Below are 22,431 nucleotides of genomic sequence, written 5' to 3'. Positions count from 1 at the left end.
CTGATAATCTATTTTTAGTGTATTAAGTGATGAAGGCTTTGAGATCTTCTTTTGAATCTGAGTTTTCTGGTTAATGTTAAGAAAAAAATTCTAAATTCTATTAGAATATTCTGTAAATAAAAGACTGTTTTTTAGGAGAGAAAATATCATTAATATGATTAAGCTTATTAAGTCGTTCGGTTTTGTTGGGCAATATATTTAAAGATCTAGGATTGCTAGAAAAGTTTATAAATTTATATTTCTCTAAGCTAATCATTGTTTTATGATTCAAGATCTCCAAGTATTTATTTAATGAGGTGATTTCTTTTTCTTTTTCATTCCTATCTGCATCTCCCCTATTGTTAAGTTTTAAGTTATCTAATTTAAATTGTATGTCTTGTAATTCTTTATCCCATAGTTTCTTTTTCTTGTTGTACCAAGTGAAGATTTTCCCTTATAAGTAAGCTTTTAAAGCATCCTATATATATCTTTCAGAAATATTGTCTGTAGTATTTAAAGTAATAAAGTTTTGAATTTCTGATGAAAATAATTCTTTAAAGTCTTTTAATTTTGTAATGTATGCAGGGATTCTTTTAATTTGAATATTATAAGTTGTGTTAATTAATAACTCAAGGGCTATACAGTTATGATCTGGTAAGGGACAAGAGACGACTTTTGTTTTAAATATGCTATTAGTCAATTCTTTAAGAGACAAGAACTTTGTCCATTCTAGAATGAGTATTATGTCTATGAGAGTAGAAGGTAAAGAATAATGAGTTTTGTTCAGCAAAATTATTGATATCATTTAAAAGATACGGCAATAATGTCCTTTAACAGTTTAGCTGATGCAGGAATCCTCCTTTACCCTTAGTATTAGTGTCTTTATCATTTAAAATACAGTTAAAGTCCCCTGCTATTATAATTTTGCCTTCAGAAAAATGGACAATCTGGTTTAAATGTTGTTTAACTGTATTCATCCCAATTCCTGGTAGCCAATAAATATTTATAAGTGTAAATATTTTTTGTTAATTTCAATTGTGACAGAGCAAAACATTCCTTTATCATCTTTATAGACTTTTATTATCTTAGGGAGAGGTATTGCTCCATAATATAGCTGCTACTCTTTTTTTTTTGAGAATGTTCTGAACTTGATATTACAGAATAAGACTTAGTATTAACTTTGATTATATCTTCAGATATTAAATGTGCTTCTTGTAAAAAAAGTAAATGTGATTTATGTAGTTTAATGTATTTAAATAAAATTCACATCTTGCAAGGGTTATTTAAACCATTAAAATTAACTGAGATGCCTTTTAAAACATATATGGTTGTTTACATGAATTGGATATAAGCTGACCATTAATATTTTATGTGAAAAAACATATGAGGAATCCCATCAAATACCATATAATTAATAGGAAACAATACATCAAATGATGACCAACCAGTAATGTTTTAAATACAAAGATATAATGAACATCTTTAAAGGTTGTAATAAACATTGAACATGTAAATGTAAAGACTTAAATTTACCCAAACCCTTTCTGGAGTTAAAAACTTCTAATGTTAAATTTACTACCCAAATTAACCATCTGCCTAATAACAACAGCTAATTAGTTATTGCCAACATGACTATTATCTTTGAGTGTATTTTTTTATAAATACAATTAAAAAAACGTTCTCATCAATTTTTATAGTAAACTAACCTACCAAAAAAATTGGTTTAAGTGTAGATGTCTCACTTAGTGTTTCCATCAAAATATTTAAAAAAAACTATAACAAGGATTTCATAAACTGAATCATTTTGCATTGAAATCAAAATATTAAATAAGCTTAGTAAACAGTATAGTAATAGCACATCAATAGGCAAAGCAAACATAATAATGTAGATCAATCAAGAAAGAACTATCAAATAGTAATTATAAATTAGAGAAGCTATAAAACTTAGGTTCAGTGGTTAAATTCAACCAATATTTTCTTATACACAGTTGATAGTTTAAAATAAATCTAAACTATATCATGAGATAACCTTCTTAATACTTCTATTAGAAGATATTGCATTTTAGTAAATTATTAATACAAAAGGATAAATGTATATTTGTATCTATTCATGACTAGCAACACTTTACATGTTTAAGTCTTTTCCTCTTTTTGACACACTAGTTTACTTACTTTTTATCAAATCACTCTATTTATTATATATATATATATATATATATATATATATATATATATATATATATATACGTATTATATACACATCATATATGCATATATCACGTGTATATAAACCTTTTAAATATGAATAATGATATAGTGTGCATAAATATCTATATGAATGGGTGAGGTAAATCAATAGGCATAAAACAAACCAACATACATATAATATCTTTTGACTACCCTTTCCCGTTATATACAAAGCATTTAATAGCTTCTTAAATCAAGTTCATATATGTGACTATTAATCAGGTGTAAGGTAGGTCAATAAAGATACCAAAAGTAGCATATTACCAAAGTAACGAGAATAAATTGAAGTTAATAGCAAATACAGCTGTAGCCTGAAGATGTTATAAAAACACTTATTAATAAATAAGCAACAATTTTGATATCAGGCTGGGTAGAGCAGCAGTCTGCACTGTGCATAAGCTGGTGTAAATCCTAGGAAAAGGGAATAACGAAGGGGGTTAAATGTGAGAAAGTACCAAAGGTATATGATAAATTGGTAGCATAAAGAGACAGAAGAAAGAAAGGAATGGGGTAAAAGAGTAAAGAGAAAAAAATGGAAGAGAAGGTAAACACTATAGGAGAAAAGACGGACTTGAATAAACATAGCATAAACAATCCTCAAGTATGGATACCTTTTACAAACCTTGCAACAAGTACAATTAAGCACTCATTTAACAAGCCAGCAAATATAGTTAGGCAGTGGACCACAGAGTAAGTACAACACCATACAAACTAATAGCAGGTACTGTGAGCTACGGAAGCACAGATCATTTTATGATACTGCACACAATATGCATTCAGCAAGCCAGTGGATGGTACTGCTGTGATATACATAAATCTGTGATTGAGTTCTGCTGAGATGATATGCTAGGAGCAAACAGCACTACTAAACAACTGCTGCAACAGGATTCAAAGCTCTGATTGCTTCTAAAATACTACAAATAAGACCATTCAGCAGTGGGTAAAACAATGTTTGAAATAAAAATGTCATTAGTTTCTAAGAAAGAATTTACACAGAAATATTATAATCTGCTGAGATGATATGCTAGGAGCAAACAGCACTACTAAACAACTGCTGCAACAGGATTCAAAGCTCTGATTGCTTCTAAAATACTACAAATAAGACCATTCAGCAGTGGGTAAAACAATGTTTGAAATAAAAATGTCATTAGTTTCTAAGAAAGAATTTACACAGAAATATTATAATCTGTGGTGGTTAAAGATTGATGGACTCATCAAAAAACATCAATGTACCCTAAAAGAAAGAAAAAAAAATACACTCTTGTCCTCAGGTAGTGTTACATTGCTAAGCTGAAAGTAAAAAAAATGCGAGAGCCAGAGGTAAGTACAACATTTGTAGTCAAGCATGCATTGTTACCTTTAGTAATCTGATAAAACCAATATTTCAAGCATGAGTATATGAGCTATCATATGTAGCATACCACCGGACTGTTACACTGAATGGTGAAATCAAAAGGAGGCAGAAAAGATGTCATGAAACACCTACAGGGTGTTTTAAATGCTGCAAGGCAAGCTGAGAGGTAATACAACACCAAAAAACAAGACCATGCATCAGGCAGTTCAATGAGTGATTATAATACAGTAAAAGGACAGTTACTGCATGTGTTCAAGATGTTCAAGTGTTGAATCCTTTTGGAGATTCTAGCAGCATTGTAGCATTCTTTCCTGCTGATGTGACATCAGAGCAAAGTTCGGAGTTCACGATCTGTCAAATCGCACGATGATGATGCTTAGATAAGCAATCCTGGCTTCCAATGGCTCGAGATAAGTTTTCTAGGGCATAAAATGAATAAAAAATAAACACAGCAGCTTTAGCAGGAAACTAAGTGTTTTAAATAGTATTAAATACTGGAGTGGCTCATGCTCTTATATAAAGCTCAGAGAAAGCCCAGAGTTACTAAACTGCTAAAACATACCTAATAATAGTTGACCATGAAGATAACCAGATTACACATCAAACCCCATATAAATACACATAAATCAGCAATCTGGATATCAAATGAACCAAAAAAATAATCAGAAATGACAAGCAAGCATTTCAATAAATAACAATAACTTTCCCTTTTTTATATATTATTCATTTTCCCTGGTGCAGAGTATTATTTTATATTTAACAGCACAATATCATAAGTTGCTCACCTGAGTTTTAAGTCCATACATAAAATTCCATATAAAAGAGACAACAAAAATTCCATTTGGGATTTTCAATGAGCAAATCAAAAGTTATCTATAATAAAAGAGCAAATAGTCGTTCAACTTTCCAGCTTCTTTTTTTTTCAGAGTATTTATCATGAACCATTTTCAGCTATTCTTTTCAAACTTGCATTAGCCCATTCCATTTCTTCAATTTTGTCAAGAATTTTATTTGTTCGAATAAATGAAAGAGCAGCATCCAAGTCTTCAAATGTTTTCGGACCGTCTTATAGAAAGATTTTAAGTCTGGCTGGGAGCAGCAAGTTGGTTTTTATTTGGCATTTTTTTAGTTCTTTAATTAAGGGCAAAAAAGTTTTCTTTTAGCTACAACCATTGGAGAGTAGTCATTGTCAAAATGAATAATGTTATCTTTTATTTTAATGGGAGCCTTAGCCCAAGCTGTTTTGAGGATTATTTCTTTGTCATGTGAAGAAAGAAATCTCACAATCACAGATTTAGTTGAATTGTTCTTACTAGTGTTAGATGATACTAATGATCTGTGAGCTCTTGTGATACCATAAGATAGAGCTTCTGGGAGGTCAAGGACTTAATCCAGCCAAGAGTTTAAAAAGTTTGCCAAGTTGTTACCTTCAATGTTATCCAGTAAACTGAAAATTCTAATATTGTTTCTACGTGACCTGTTTTCTAAGTCATCTACTTTTGATTGAAGTAAGGTATTTTGTTTTAATAAAAATTCTGTGTTGTTTTCTCCTTCTTGTAATCTACTATCCATATCATAAAGTGCCTGTTCAATTCCAGATTCGTGTTTTCTGTTGCTGAAGATCCTCATGTAAAATTTCCATTTGTTTGGAACATTTCTCCTTAAAGTTGTCTAGTTTTAAGTCCATTTTGTCACTTTTTACCGACAAGTCCTACTTGTTAGAAAGTAGGGACTGTAGTTCCTTTTTAAGAGATGTTTCTTGATGGTTAGCTTTAGAGAAGCTCATTCTGAAGTCCAGTGATGAGAGGAAAGTTATCCAATGTAATTTTGACAGGAAAAAAAAAAAAATCAAAATTTCATAAAATGTTTATATACTATTCTAGGATATATTTAGGAGAATCTATTGCTGCACCTCTTAGGATAGCTTTTATGAGAAAAAACTGTCATAAAAATACTGAAGTGACAGAGCTGAAAAGAACTGCTGCTACTCAGAGCACATCTTAGCCACACCTTTCTATAGTCCTCCTTTGAACAACTTACTTTACTAATTTCCCCACTTAATGGTAAACATGTAGAGACAAATTATCCATTCATTGTCTTCTTTCCACTTTAAGAGTAATGAGGGAAAGAAAGCAAACAAGCCAAAGACCATCACGGAAATATCGACTAGAGAAGCCATAATGCAACTAAGGCAGGAAGTATCACTATTGGAAAAGTACAGAAAAGGGAACAGATAATCAAGAATCCTTAGAAAGACAGATGTGTTAAAATCAATGTACAACATCAAACAGATCAGGATTTAATACACACTATTTCCAAAAAACTAAAAATATCAGCACAAGCAGAAAAATGTAGGTGTACAGATAAGTATTAAAAAAGAAAAAAAATAAGCAATTCAGTGATGACTCAAAAAAGTTTTATAGAGAATTGGGAAATGGAGCAAAAGAAATAGAAACATCACCAAAAAGGGGGAGGCACATTTTGGTGAAACATTTATGAAGATCTCAGATTGAATTTGCCTAAATTAGTGGCAGACAGATAGTCATACCTCTCAACCTGGAAGCATCAAAAATCTGGACAAAGGCCCATGAAAAATAGGTACAAATCTCTACACTGATTAACATATAATTTGCATACATGAATAAGTAGCCCCGCCCACTCCAACAGAATTGTGGGATACCAACTTTCAAATGCAAGCTGAAGAACAAAAAACCAAAATATGCCCCCAAAGTGACCCACTGTGTCTGTCTGCAGGTATTTTTTAAACCTTTTCTTTAAGGATTAGATAAGTAAATGTAGATTACATAGCTTTTTTGACAAAAAAGTGTGATACTAGAGACTGACAATAAAAAGTCACTTTGCCAAATGATTCTCTCAGGCTGACTGAAAAGAGTTCCTATCATATGATCGAAGTCTTACATCTCTGAATCATTAAAGAATGAACTGTAATGATTGAAGCTGCAAAACGTTGAAGCATATAACGGAGATTGCCATAGATCGCGGAAAGGGAAGATTTCCCTTTACTGCACTGTAGTGTGATCTCAGAGTTGGTATATTTAAGTAGCGGAAGGTGTGGGGGGTGCAGGGGGGGCTTGCCCCCCTGAATAGAGCATTTTTTTTTACTGTTTTCACTTTTTTTAATGTGTGTTTGAAGTTCCGAGACTTCAGACATAAAAAGTTCGTCCTTTAATGATTCAATGTTTTGGAACTTTGCTCATATGATATAGACCCAAAAAGGGTCCGTGGAGATCAATACTCTGTCCTACAAATACAATAATAAATAAAATAAAACTTCAATCACACTACTCTAATATCTCTACTAAAACATCAAACATCATAACTCACATTAGCATTTTGGTCTTTTTTTACATGGAAGTTCACCAACATTCCTTGCTGTATCACAGAATTAGGACAAATCTCTGACTATATGCAAGCTTGTTCTCAATATAAGTAGTACTGTTGTGACTGTACTTTTAAGTGCCCATCATTATATGTCACTGCCTGGCACCCAGATTATAAACTATATAAAAAAATGCTTAACACATTCATATTTCCTGAAGTAAGCTAAGAATAAATATAGAATATCTTACTCAGGGTGTATAAATAATGCACTGATTAGAATATAACAACAGTCGAATATTATTATTTTCTTAGCTGGAACTGGAAATTAATAACTGATAACACTAAAATGAAAAGAAAAGAAATTTAAATATTTCTGAATGATAAACCATATGCAAGCCTTTAATATCCATGTCACTGTAACCTTATTTTTAATGGTATGTTTTTGAATTTATGATGTGCATTATTTACTGAACTTAGTAGCTATTCATATGTACATAGCTCTCAACCTCTTAACACAAAAAAATGGACAAAGAAGCCAATAATGGGGGAATACAGCCCCAAAAATAGGGGGGACAAATTTTAAATATTGTTCTTATAAATTTAAAAAATTCTAGAATAAAAGGTTTTGTGTTACCATTCAAATGCCTGCACACACACACACACACACACACACACACACACACACACACACACACACACACACACCATGAAGCAGCTCAGCAGACTACATAAAGGCAGCAGAATACATAACAAATGAAGCAGCAGTTTGGCAGCATAACCATTCCTGCTTCCCTCTAAGTTACCTCCACACACACAGGCAGACTAAATAATAACGGCAGCAGAATAAATACACACACCAGCTCGGCAGACTACATAAAGGCAGCATAATGAATGAAGCAGCTCGGCAGACTACATAAAGGCAGCATAACGAATGAAGCAGCTCGGTAGACCACATAAAGGCAGCATAATGAATGAAGCAGCTCGGCAGACCACATAAAGGCAGCATAATGAATGAAGCAGCTCGGCAGACCACATAAAGGCAGCATAACGAATGAAGCAGCTCGGTAGACCACATAAAGGCAGCAGAATGAATGAAGCAGCTCGGTAGACCACATAAAGGCAGCATAATGAATGAAGCAGCTCGGCAGACTACATAAAGGCAGCATAACGAATGAAGCAGCTCGGTAGACCACATAAAGGCAGCAGAATGAATGAAGCAGCTCGGCAGACCACATAAAGGCAGCATAACGAATGAAGCAGCTCGGCAGACCACATAAAGGCAGCATAATGAATGAAGCAGCTCGGCAGACCACATAAAGGCAGTATAATGAATGAAGCAGCTCGGCAGACCACATAAAGGTAGCATAACGAATGAAGCAGCTCGGCAGACTACATAAAGGCAGCATAACGAATGAAGCAGCTCGGCAGACTACATAAAGGCAGCATAAAGAATGAAGCAGCTCGGCAGACTACATAAAGGCAGCATAACGAATGAAGCAGCTCGGCAGACTACATAAAGGCAGCATAACGAATGAAGTAGCTCGGCAGACTACATAAAGGCAGCATAACGAATGAAGTAGCTCGGCAGACTACATAAAGGCAGCATAACGAATAAAGCAGCTCGGCAGACTACATAAAGACAGCATAATAAATGAAGCAGCTTGGCAGACTACCTTTGCAGCAGAATACATAATAAATGAAGCAGCAGCATAACCACATTCCTGCTTCCCATCTAAGTTACCTCCACACACACAGGCAGACTAAATAATAACGGCAGCAGAATAAATACACAAACCAGCTCGGCAGACCACATAAAGGCAGCATAATAGATGAACAGCTCGGCAAACTACATAAGGGCAGCAGAATAGATAATAAATGAAGCAGCAGCATAACCACATTCCTGCTTCCCTTCTAAGTTACCTCCACACACACAGGCAGACTAAATAATAACGGCAGCAGAATAAATACACAAACCAGCTTGGCAGACCACATAAAGGCAGCATAATAAATGAACAGCTCGGCAAACTACATAAAGGCAGCAGAATAGATAATAAATGAAGCAGCAGCATAACCATTCCTGTTTCCCTTGTAAGTTACCTCCACACACACAGGCAGACTAAATAATAATGGCAGCAGAATAAATACCTCCTCATTAGTGAAACCATTCCTCCTTCCCTAAGTTACCTCCTCAGCAGCATAACCATTCGACCACCATTAACAACCTTGCAGTTTGCCGGAAATGCTTGCATGTTATGTTGAGCCCTTGAGCTCAATTCCAACAGGCTGTTCACAGAGCTGACATCAAAACAGCGAAAAAAAAATTAAAAAACTAAAAGCTGGGAAATTCAGAAATTAAGGGGTGCCACTCAGGAATCATGGCATCCCATTATTTGGACCTCAAAACTGGTAAAAAAACTGAGAAATTCAGTACGGTTTTGAGGTATGCAGACAGTAAATAACAATAAACAATAAGAGACCAGATCTGTGTCCCTATTATGAAGCCAGTCTCAGAAAAATTTGATCCACTAAGAGTCTCAGGCCGGGGGAAGGAGGGAGGGAATGTCAAGAATTAGTGAAGATAAACAACACAAATGGAGCATTATGGTAAGACATAACTTCTTTATCTGATGTTGTCAATCTTCACGTAATCCTTGACTGTGGGACAGAATCCCTTGCTACCTGAATCTTGGGAGGTCTCATGGAAGAATATTCCGGAGCACCATCAAACCAAATGATGCATGCCCCCTAGAGTCCTGGTCCAATTTTTAATGAGTGATAAAGGTATGAGGAGAGGACCATGTGCATGCTGCACAAATGTCATCTAAAGAAAAGCCACAAAACCTGCTACAGCTCTAGTTGTGTGGGCTTTAACCGGGCGTGGTGGGTGAAGTCCCTTTGAATGCTAGATAAAAGTGATACAATCAATGAGCCATTTAACCAAGGTAACCTTGGAAACTGAGTTACCTAAGGAAAGTGAAAAAAGGGCAAGAAATAGTTGGTCAGATTTTCTGAAATCTTTTCTGTGAAGATAAAAATGTAATGGCATGTGAATGTCTAATAAGTGTAGACAGTATTCTCCCTTATTGGAGAAATTAAGGAAAAAGACTGGTAGGTACAAGGTTTGATTGATATTAGATTATGAAACTACCTTTGGCAAGAAGGAATGATTAGTTCTGAGGGAAATCCAGTCCTTGTGAAATATTATGTAAGGGTTTTGCAGGACAAGGCTTGAATTTCTGATACCCTTCTTGCGGAAGTAATAGCTAATAAAAACAAAGTTTTCCAAGTCAGAAATTTTAAGTCACAAGTAGCTGATGGTTGAAAAATGGAAAGAGTAAGAGATTGTAGAACTGAGGGTAAATCCCATGGGGCAGTGGGCCCTTTAAATGGAAGTCTTAACATTAGAACTCCCCTCAAAAAAGCTTTACAAAGTTTATGTGACATAAGTGAAGAACCATCAAAACCAACATGGAAATTAGATATAACGGCTAGATGGATCTGAATGGTAGAGACTGAAGAGCCAGATTGATAAAGAATAGCCAGAAAATCCGATACTTTATCCACAAAAGCTGTATAAGGGTCAAGGTCATTGTTAAGATCCCATGTAGCAAATTTTTCCCATTTACTCTGATACAGTTTTCTAGTAGAAGGTTTGTGATGGGCCAAAATGATTTGATGGAGAGGTGAGGAAAGGGAAGAATACCTGGCAATCATGGGAATTGGAGAAGCCACACAGTGAGCTTAAGATACTGGAGATTTGGATGAACTATACCTTCTGGATGAGATAATAGATCTGGAGCTGGGTCTAGAATCCAAGGTTTCTGAAGAAGATGAAGCCATAAGAAGGGAAACCAAACTTTTGAGGCCAGAATGGAGCAATGAGGATTACTGTGTTCTCTAACCTCTTGGCTTTCTTTAGAAATTGGGATATCAGAGGAGTTCAGGGAAAGGCATACAGGAGATTGGGGGGGCAATCATGGAGAAGAGTGTCTGTGGGTAACTCCCCTGGAGGGGGGATTAGGGCAAATTAAGTGCTGCACTTGTTGTTCAGGGGGGACGTGAACAGATCGCAGCATGGTCAACCCCAGTGGTGGAATATCTTCTCCATCACCACAGGCTTAAGAGACCACTTGTGAGGCATTAGAATAGTTCTGCTCAGTTTGTCTGCTATCATGTTGGAGCTCACCGGAATGTGCATTGCCATAAGAAAGCGGTTGGAAGAAATCGAACGTTACCAGACTCTGAGGGCTTCTCGACAAAATGGGTAAGATTTGGTTTCCCCTTGTTTGTTGATCTACCAGACCACTGACATGTTGTCTGTCTGAATTGCCACTGTTTCCAAGGGAAGTGCATCTTGAAATCCTTGCAACGCCAAGAGCACCGCCCTCATCTCTTGAACATTGATGTGCAAATTGGTCTCCTGTTGGGACCAAGTGCCTTGGACAGTCCTTCCCAGATAATGCCCTCCCCACCCTATCTGGAAAGTATCTGTGGTCACTATAGCTTGGGGCTGTTGAAGGATGAAAAGATGGTCCAAAAGATTTTCATAGGTTCATAGGTAGATACTAGGCTATCTGCCCTAGGGCATTTATAAGCCTAGCCAGAGTTTATTTGGCTTCCGCCTCCCTATTAGATTAGCCTACTGCGCCTCTGTAAAGTAGGTCACAGAAGGTACCCTTGTAAGATTAGTTTACTGTGCCTCTGTCTAGCAGGGACACAGGAGAGATCCCAGGGGTGAATTTGCGATTTCCCATCCACGCGTCCAAATTTCGCTTGGAATACAGCCACCAAGACATGTCATTTGCAGCAATTGGTAATCAAGATGCGGGATGACATCGGCTGATTCATTAATGACCACTGGGAGGCTAGAAGCCATTGTAGACTCTGTATGTGATATCTGGCCAAGGGAACTAGAGTTATACAGGCTGCCATTGAGCCTATCATCTGTAGGATGAGTCTGGCTGGAATACTTTTGTTCTAAAAAATATGGTTTACTTGTGATCTGATCTTTTGCAGCCTGTCTACTGGGAGTAAAGTGATTCTCACAACAGTGTTTATTAAGGCTCTGATAAATTCCAGTTGTTGAGTAGGTCTTAGATTTGACTTTTTGTAATTTACTGAAATGCCCAATGAAGTGCAAAGATGCAGGGTATAATCTGTTGCCCGTTCTAGTTGACACCTGTTGGTAGCAGTAAGGAGACAGTTGTTGAGATAAGGAAAACTCGAAACAATTGCAGTCTGAGATGAGCTACTACCACTGCCATGGACTTGGTAAACACCCTGGGGGTTGTGGTGAGGCCAAAGGGCAGTGCTCTAAACTGAAAATTACTTGCTCCTAGCCAGAAGTGCAGTAATGTCTTGGAGCGTATGCCCATTTTTATATGGTAATATGCATCCTGAAGATCTATAATCATCTTTTCCCAAAAAAGGATGTATTGATTGTACCAAGACCATCTGGAATTCGGTTTGCTGAACTGCCTTGTTCAACTGGCTGAGTTCCAAAATGGGTGTCCAGGCCCCTGTCTTTTTGGGTACTAAAAAGAATCTTGAGTAAAACCCAGATCCTCTTTGGTCTGGTGGGACTTTCTGGATGACTCTTTTTTTTCGAGCAGTTTTTGAATTTTTATGACTGCTGCTTCCCTGTAACTAGGTGGAACATCTGTGAGTCTTTTTTGTATTTTTGTATTTGAGGATAGGGCAATGATGTAACGTCTGGAAATGATTCCCTGCACCCATTTGTTTGATGTTATCTGTAGCCAGGTAGATTGGTGCAGGGATAATTCTCCCCCCAACTGCCTCCATTCAGGAGTGCTGGTAGGAGTTACCAGAGAAAGAATCTCTGGACCCCTTGTTCTGCAGGCCAACTCTGCCTCTAGAATGGTATCTTCCATTGTTACTTCTCCCTCTGCCCCAGGGAAAGACCTTGCCATGCGAGTACTGGAAAGGCCCTTGGGACATTTTGATCCATAGCCTCCCACTTCTCTGGTTCCTAGAGTAGGTTCGTTGAGGAGTGCAGAAGCATACGCTCATGTCAGAAAGAGTTTTCCCATCTTTATCACATCTGGCCAGTATGTCTTTTGCCTTGGGTCCAAACAGGGATGTTACGTCAAATGAAGTGTTGACAAACAAAGATTTAAATGGCTCCACAAAATCACACAAGTGCATCCAGGTGTGTCTCCTAATGGCTATGCCTGAACCTGCTGCTTGTCGTCCCTTCAGGTGCATGGGCAATTAGCCTCATGGACGAGTTAAAAATTGCTTCGAGGGTGATGAGCTGAGAGGTGACTTTGCCCCATAGCCCTTTGGCTACTGCTGTTGTGAGAGTATATGACAGCTCTTTTATCAGATCTCTCTGCAACCTGGTAAAATGCGTCATGTAGGTCAAAGACCTGACAGGGAGTCTTAGACTCCTTGTTAGGAGGATGAATAGTAGGACTTTCCTCTGCAAGGTCCTTCTTTGTGGCTGCCGCTATCACCATGGTGTCTATGGGGATACCCTTAGCCCAGTGCTGCTCTTCCTTTGGGAAAGAAAGGATCTGGTCTGGCCTCTTGGGGATTGGCTCGATGGAGTCAGGAATCTTCCAGGCCCACTGCATAATCAATTTAATGAGCTCATCAGCAGATGGAGAGATCAAAGAGGTAGACGTTTGGGCAAGAAAAGCCTCCAGGTATACAGACTCCTCCAAGGAAGGCTGGAGGCAAGACCAGCCACCCCTCTGTTTCAGGATTTCCAGGATGTCCCCAAAGGAAACATCATCAAGGGTGACCTGGGGGAACCTTCCCCCTCATCAAAGTCGGTATCCTCAGTGAAGGACTCCTCCAGGGCGTCTAAGTGCTTCCTTCTGCACTTTTTCTTCGCAGGTACTTCCTTGTGGAGATGTTCCAGGGAAGTGTCTGAAAAGAAAACCACCAATGTGGGTCTCTCCTGAGGCTTTTGTGCCCTCTGTCCCAGCGATGAGGCTAACAGTAGCTCTAGTCGAGGGGATGCACAAATTTGGCCCAACAGGGATAGCAAGGACTGGGAGGCCACAATGCACAAGGCCTTCTCCATGATCTGGAAGCCCAGCCTCTCCCCTGTAGAGGGATGGAAGCCCAGAACTAAAATAGACTCCTTCAGAACCATGATCCCACCTCATACTGAGGAGATGGCATCCAAAGCAGAAGCCTGGGTTGAGCCAATGAAAGCCAAACCACAGAGGGGCATGGAAGGTTAAAAAAAAAAAAAAAAAAAGACGTTGAACCTTGCCCCTTGGAACCAGAGATGAAGTCTTGACTCTGGGAGACCTCTGGCTCCAAAAAAACAGAGGAGCTCAAGGCAATTCTCAGCTCCAGAGAAGAGGTTCTTATTGGAACCAAGACAGTTGGAGCTGGGTAGGTCAGTGCCAGGGGCTCCAAAGACTCAACTGGAGTTGAAGGAGGAAGATGAGTCAGTGTCAAAGAAGGACAGATCCTGGTGCTGAGTTGGCTGGGAACTGAAGATGGGGGTAATCCCCTCACCGTCAAAAGCTGGTCCACCAGCCTCATGATGTCTGAATCTTAGTGGATCGAACAGATGAGGCCGAAGGAGACCTAGGTGGTCTCGATTCCACAAATGGGCTAGTTGTTCAGTTCACAAATGGATCAACTGAAGGAGAATACTTTGTCCTTGGTATTGATGTAAATGTAGTCTGCTTCAGTACCAACAAAACTTCTGGTACCAAGGCTGTATTTGTCTTATCTGAAGCAGTGGTAGGTGCCAAATCCATCTTGCTTATCGGTGCCAAGGAAACTGTCGACACCATAGGCTGTGTGCATAACTTTTCAGGTGGTTCTGAGGAACTGAATGGGAGCATTTCTTAGGTGTAGAAGAGAAGGAAGAGGAAGATGATGAGCTGGCTTCAGTCTTTGGACCAGATATGACCTCTTCGAAGTCCCCTTTCAACAAACCCTTCAAAATTAGCTTGTTTCTCAGCTGAGTTAAAGTCCTGGTAGAGAAACCATGGCAGATGGCACAATCTTCTTGCAAGTGGACAATGCCTAGACAATACACACACCAGACATGCCCATGTGAATTGGGCATCTTCCTGTCACACTTCTGGCATCTCTTAAAGCCAGTGCCCTTTGAAGATTTATCAGGTTTATCAGCCATGACAGAAAAGTAGGCTTAGTGCTGATAAAAGTAACACACACACACACACACACACACTCGCAAGAGGGGACAGGAAAGTTTTTTTTTTTTGGAACAGAAAGAGAAAGGGTACCAATTATGGTAGCCAGAAAATACCTCAAGAGGTAAAGAAAAGTACTAGCAATAGTACGCAAGAGAAATCTACCTAAAGGCAGAGAAAAAGGAAAAAAAGATCGCTCACAAGCACAGAAGATACGAGGAGTGGGTGGAAAGACAAAATATTTAGGAAGAGAACTATTCATATATAAGAAGAAAATTAGAGAGAGCAGACAAAAAATTACTGTAAAAGACTGCCAAATCTTGAGAGAGGTTGGGTGTATCTGACACACAAAACAGCAAACAAGATCTGAGGTAATTTAGAGAGGAACATTATGGGTAGAGCCTAGCTCAAGAGTTTAGAAGGCGTGAGCTGAAGTAAATGGCCGAGTCGCTTCTAAGACTCGGACCAGAGCCCACAGTCAAGGATTACGTGAAGATTGACAACATCAGACCATTGGTTAAGAATCTACACAAGGTACATGACAATTATTTAATGTTTAGAGAAATTTTAGACAGTTTGTAGAAAAATTAAAGGTAGGTTAGTCTAAGAGAAATAGGAATTGCAATATGAAGTAAGGGAAAACAGGCTTACGGTATATTTAGACAAAGTCAGGGAAGAGAATTTGACAGAAGTAAGGAAACGAGTGAAGAAGGGAGGTATAAGGAAAGGAAAGGTACTTGTTCACATTTAGGGATATAGATCATCCTGGTTTTGAGCAAGAACAGAGACACATTTTAGCTAGGAAGTCTTTCAGAGTGGTTTTGAAAGATGGGAGGGATGGTGTAGACCTGTTGGGTATATGTAACTTCAATAGTTTTATTATCAGGACAGAGGGCTTTACATTTGTTTTCTCATGACAGAGGGATCTGGGGAAAAAAGCAGTGGTTTGGTCTTTTTTGGGTTAAGCATGAGTTGTGAGTTACAAAACCATGTTTCAATAGCTGTTAAAGCTTCCCAAGTAATTTTTGGGGGGTTTACTATGTTGTCAGATTTGCAAATGAGAGTGGAATCATCAGCATAATGTATTAGGATGGCCTGTTGTATGGATGTATAGATGGTGTTGGTATGAGTTCAGGCAATGACCAGCAGACTTGCTAGGTTTGTAGACAGACAGGCACTTTTTATTCACTGGATAACAATGATCAACTGGGAATACAGTTGTGTAGAATTTTCTTTAGTGCTGGACATTCAGATGGATGCTGGATAATTTTATAGGTGGGGCAGAAAGTTTGTATACATTAGTTGATGGGGCAGTTCTAACCAATTTAGTCTTTTATAGATGGTAAGAATTTGTGGATATATTAGTTGATGTGGCAGTTCTAACCAATTTAGTCTTTTATAGGTGGTAAGAATTAGTGGATATATTAGTTGATGTGGCAGTTCTAACCAATTTAGTCTTTTATAGGTGGTAAGAATTTGTGGATATATTAGTTGATGTGGCAGTTCTAACCAATTTAGTCTTTTATAGGTGGTAAGAATTTGTGGATATATTAGTTGATGTGGCAGTTCTAACCAATTTAGTCTTTTCATTGCAATACAGTAGTGGGTTCTGAAAGGGCTACGTGGTGCAAATTTAACAACTTTGTTATAGCATTGTTCAAATTTTTAAGTTTTGTAAAGCCTACAGGTTAGTAAGGATGGGAGCACCATAAAGAAGAGCGGGGAGGAGATAGGTAGTGGCAAGTGTAGTTTTAGTTGTATTGGTGAGAAAGTTTTTGGCTGTGTAAAGCATCCCTAGATTTTTATGAGTTTTTCTTATGCAATTTTGCATATACTGGTCGAATGTAAGATTATCATCCACTATTTGAAGGTGAAAGTGGATGTCGTGGTATGTGGCTGTTGGGCAGGGCTGAGATTAGAAGTTAAGGAATCCTTGGTTAGAGATGCCATACTATCTATAAAATAAGAGTTGGACTGTATTGCAGTTTTGAGTGGTGAATTATCGGAAAGGGGATTTGGGTTGAATTTTTGGCCAGGATGTAAGATTTCTTTAACAGTTGTCCAAAATGTTTTAGGGTTGTGTTTAGTATTTACTGAACGTTATTATAGTATAGTTTCTTTGTCTTCATTTATTTACTTATTAGTACGATTGACGCATTTTGAAGTTTTCAAGATATTGAGGTGTTTTATGTTTTTGCCATTCCTTCCATGCTTTTTCACTAGCCTGCATTAGCATTCTACTCTTTTTGGATAGCCAGACTGCATTATTTGTTTTTAGTCTCTTTCTTCTAGGAGGTTCAGGGATATTTAGAAAATGTGTACTGAATTCAATTACAGCATCGTCTAAGGGGGAGGATTTTTAGGAAGTTCCAGTTAATAGATAACAGTGTAGTAATAAACATTTCTGGGTTAAACCTGGAAAGGTTGCATGTTGTTTTACAAATATGCTATATATGCTGTTAAACTGGATGTGTGAGATGTCTGGTCATATAGACTGGAAGATGATCACTGAGAGAGTCTGACATTGTACCTATGGAAGACTGTTTATTATGGTCTGCTGCTAGAATTCAGTCTAATAGAGAATTGGATGTCTTGCTATAAAGTGTGTGGCAATTAATTAGTTGTGTGAAACCACACAAGTACATGCTAGATGTAGGAGAGTTAGAGTTTATGTTCAACCAATTGACATTTACATCACCTAGTAATATTTTTATTGTGGAAATGTTACAGAAATCTAATGTAAGATAACTTTCAGTATAGCAGTATTGTTGTCTGGAAGTATACAAAGGACAGTAATGCATATTTGTTTATAATTGTTTATTTTGAGGAAAGCAATAAGAAGCTCTGCTGAACTGAATTTTGGTGTTGGTTTGCTGCAAGGGGAAATGTGGTAGGTACTGGGAAATATTAAAGCAATACTGCCACCTTTCGTCTTTATATGGTCATTATGGATAATGTTATAGTCAGAATGTAAAACTTTGGATTCGTTTATGCTGGGTTTAAGCCAAGTTTTAGCTACAGCGAGAACATCAGGCTTATGTTGGTTGATCCTGGCGTGTAGCTCAGCAGATTTCTTATACTTGTAACATTTATTGCAGCAAAAATTAAATCACCAGGACTGGAGAATGCCTGTTGTTTGGATACAGAAGTGTGTGGGAAAGAATTATCAATGTGTTCATTGTGATAGGTGGAGCCAGGATTAGGGTGTATATTTCCTCTTAGAAGGATTTTAGTATATTGGGGAATTTTACATACTTGCTTTGTGGAGAGAATTCTTGCACTTAATTTTGTTTTGTTTTGAGAAGAAGTACAGTTAATCAGCTTATATTTGGAATAAAGGTGAGGGGCAGTATTAAATAGGTTTGGCGTGAATGTGTGGAGAGTGTAAAGAGGAAGTATGGATAGGTGGTTGGGACTTATTCAGAGAGATGTTGAGAGAAAAAAATGTTGATGACTTCTTCGAATTAGAACTCATTGCTTGTTTTGTATCCAGTTCATTTCCACAGGATATTTAAACTGTGATTTAGTTTGTTGAGAATTAACTCTGAAGAAGTCTATAATTCTAGAGGAAAGTGCTTAGTTAAAAGCATTTACTATGGTGTTTGTCCAAAATAAAGTTGATTTCTCATCCAACCGAGAGTTCATAAAGTTGTTATCCATGTTGAGAGATATTATTAAGTCACAGTAGGATGATAAATAGCACAGTAGGGGAAGGATAGAGGATAAGCGGAAGAGCAACATAATTAAGTACAGGAACCCATATTTTACAGATGCACACATACAGTGCAAGTATAGAAAACTTCTGGAACAAGCTCAGGTTTAGAAAAGTGAGAGGTAATCAGAAAAAGAGATGAAAGGATAAAAATGGTGGCCCAGGATAGTGGACTACATACATGCTGGTTAAGTAAGTCCTTTGAAAACACTGGAAAAGCAGACAAATGCAGGTTCTGTAAAACAGAACTGGAAAGAAGTTGCACACCTTATTGCTGGATGTGAAACACTCATGGCAGAGGATCTGTATGCTGAAAGGCAGAACAACATGGAAGAGTGCTGAATTGTGGATTGTGCAAGCACTACACTATAGAAGTAGCTGAGAAACATTAGAAACATGAGCGACAATCCATTATAGAAAATGATTTTTTAGCTCTTTTTAACTGTTCAGAGTCGAATAAAACAATAATTGAATTCAGTTCAGAATACAGTTTGAATAAATTGCATTTATTTAAACTGTACTTGCTTTAATGTTGCTACACACTCAAGTGTGCTAGCTTACACTGCACTTTAATTGTTTTTAGTGTTGTTTTAGCTGCTTTTCACTAAAAAAAAAATTCTAAGCTTCTTTCCTGCCTTTCCTGTAACTAGTCTAGTTCAGATACAGATTTGCTGTATCCAGGACGCTTTGTAAGCTTCTGAGCCTCCCAAGCCTTTCTGTGTTGGAGGGAAGCCTTCTAGCTTATCAGTGGGAGTGGTAAGCACTAAGTAGCCTATCAACCACCAGAGTGGTTTCTGGCCCAGAAATTGTAGTTTATTGTCTGTTTCAGCAGTTTTTCCATCTCTTTTAACTTTCTGGTCTAAAAGCCTGAGTTTGCACTTTTCCCGCCTTTCCTGTAACTAGTCTAGTCCAGATACAGATTTGCTGCATCCAGGACTTTATGTAAGCTTCTGAGCCCCCCAAGCCTTTCTGTGTTGTAGGGAAGCCTTCTAGCATATCAGTGGGAATGGTAAGCACTAGGTAGCCTATCTACCACAAGAGGAGTGGTTTCTGGCCAGAATTTGTAGTTTATTGGGCATTTGGGCAGTTTTTCCATATCTTTTAACTTTCTGGTTTAAAAGCCTGTGTTTGCACTTGTTGCCCACCTTTCCTGTAACTAGTCTAGTCCAGATACAGATTTGCTGTATCCAGGACTGTTTGTAAGCTTCCGAGAGGTGCCAAAGTCTGCTCTTGAATTTTTCCCTTAGATCTGCTAGTTCTCTCCTCTCCTGCACTTTTACTTGCTTATTAGTCTAACATTTTACCATACCAGACTTCTTGTAGCAATTATTGTACCACACAAAAGTGCTACCAGTACTAAACATTCTACAAAGAAACAGCTTCAGTACTTATTATTAATGCCCACCCCTCCAGGTGTGTCTAAAGGTCAGTTCCCTGTGCTTTCTGCTATTAACCTGGTGAACTTGGGCATCCTGAGGCAATGTAGCAACTGCCTCATGGACACCAACAACCCTCTCTTCTTACCTCCCAACACTCAGACTTGTGAGAGATGCACTTATATATCCAAATTGGAAGTCACGCACTCTTCAGCCAAGACCGGAATAGCTGGTCAAGAGGAGACGGTTAACACTTGCACCACATGACATGGACACATAGCCCTCCAGAACACACACCAGCACTTCCTTCACAAAAAAACACAAACCACACACCCACCTTCATGGAGGCTCTCAATAAAAATCTACCCAAACAGCAGAGACCTCCAAGGCAGAAACGCACTCGACCACCACAACACAACACTAATCATGAGACACATAACTCTCCTAAAACAGTGTGCCACTTAACCAAAGCCCCTAAGGCAAAACGGCATGCCCAGCACACTAGTCATATCTGACTCGATAGTGAGGCACACTGATGTCCCACTCACTAGGTTGAATAAGGAGAAAGTATCAGTCAGCTGCCTGTCAGATGCCAGGATCTGGCACATAATGCACGCATTCAGGTCCCTAAACAAATGGTATAAATATGACTTTGTCATTGTACATGTGGGTGTGAATAACCTAAGACATTTCTTCCTGGACTACATGAAAAGGGACATGGAGGAGCTCTTGGATTATGTAGCCCAGGCGGTTATGACCCAAGCCCTGAGCAGCATCCTACCATCACTCAGAATGATACCACAGTACAAGCAGAAAATGATTGATTTCAACAACTGGCTAAGTTTCTGGGGTTATTCTAAGAGGATCCAGTATCTGTCTGCCTGGGATGACATGATTAATAGACCTCGATGCATTGCCAGGGGTCTATATTAAAATCAGCAAATGCTTAAAACAGTGAACGCTAATTTTACTGACCCCATGTAAGCGAAAGGTTACAATCCTGAACAGGGATTTTTTCCCAGGGAAAAAAATCGCTGCTCCAAAAAAAGAAAAAAAAAACCCTTTAAAACATTACCCCCCCTACTTAAATATATGACTACAGTGATGAAAACGGCAAAATAACGAAGGCGGCCAAGCCATTTCTTTCCCAGGGAAAGAATTCGCTTATATGCCGTTTCGTGCTTTCAAGTTCGATCAAGACACATTTGAAAGAATGCATCTTCGATCATATAATAGGGAACCTTTGCCAGAGATGGCCTGCATCTGTCACCCCTGGGCTTCTGGATACTGGCCAAGGCTCTTTCCACCCCTATAGTGCCTTTTTTAGGCGGTGTTCCAAAGACCAAATTACCACCGTAACAACTACAAACCAATGCAATCTGAGGGTCATTCTGCTCAATGCTAGAAGTCTAATCTCAAAATGCACTCGCTCGAAGCACTTCTTAAAATGGAGAACATCGACATTTGTGCTGTAACAGAGACCTGGTTCAAGGCAGCAGAAAGCACCCCTGCACCACCAGGCTATAACTCAGTCCCACAACATGGACCGAAGCTCCAAAGGTGGTAGTGTTTCCATATTCATAAAGGATGCACACACCTCCAGACTGGTAGCCCAACATAACGCATCAGAGATACTTCAGCTGCAGCTAACATTGGGTAAGACAGCAATTCAGGTCATAGCCTGTTACAGTTCCCCAACCATGTCCCAAGACTCACACTCCATGTTCCTAAGCATCCTGGAGAATATTAGGGTCCCACCTAACACTCTTATACTGGGCAACTTCAGCTACCCTCCATTAACTGGAAAAACTACTCATGTACCAGTACACTTGCCCAACATTTCCTGGAATTCATTAATTCCAATGCCCTGGACCAGCTCGTTCTTACCCCCACTAGAGGTAGCAACATCCTTGACCTGGTCATTACTAACATGGGTGACCATTGCTCTACATCAACAGTCAACTCCTCCCTGGTTAGATCTGACCACAAACTAATCACATTGGAAATCCACCCCCCCCCCCTGCAAAGGTAACCACCATGAAAAACTTCTCCAAAGCTAACTTTGGGCTCCTAAAAACAGAGGTGGCTAACTTCACGGCACCTATGCAAATGCAGAATAGTTGCATGACCACTGAATCATACACCAATGCACTGTACAAACATGTACACAAATGCATGGATCTCGCCATACCCAATAGAACCAAGACACTCTCCTCCAAAAAAAGGAAGCCAGTCTGGTGGTCTCCTGCCATAAGCAAACTCTACAACAGAAGG

General features: G+C 38.5%; 1 long non-coding RNA gene across 1 annotated transcript in view; it reads right to left on the bottom strand.

The window, feature by feature from the left end:
* Positions 1-2,301: 2,301 nt before the first annotated feature.
* Positions 2,302-22,431, bottom strand: part of LOC122789319 — a 103,451-nt gene continuing 83,321 nt past the window's right edge. Inside the window, exon 3 of the long non-coding RNA XR_006362803.1 lies at positions 2,302-3,999. This is a non-coding gene — a long non-coding RNA (uncharacterized LOC122789319). The remainder of the gene's footprint in view (positions 4,000-22,431) is intronic.

This window comes from Protopterus annectens, chromosome 14.part0 (assembly GCF_019279795.1).
Source record: "Protopterus annectens isolate FY-2018-M chromosome 14.part0, PAN1.0, whole genome shotgun sequence".
Classification (NCBI taxonomy): Eukaryota; Metazoa; Chordata; order Ceratodontiformes; family Protopteridae; genus Protopterus; species Protopterus annectens.
Note: the sequence above shows the minus strand (reverse complement) of the source record. Positions and strands in the feature narration are given on the sequence as shown.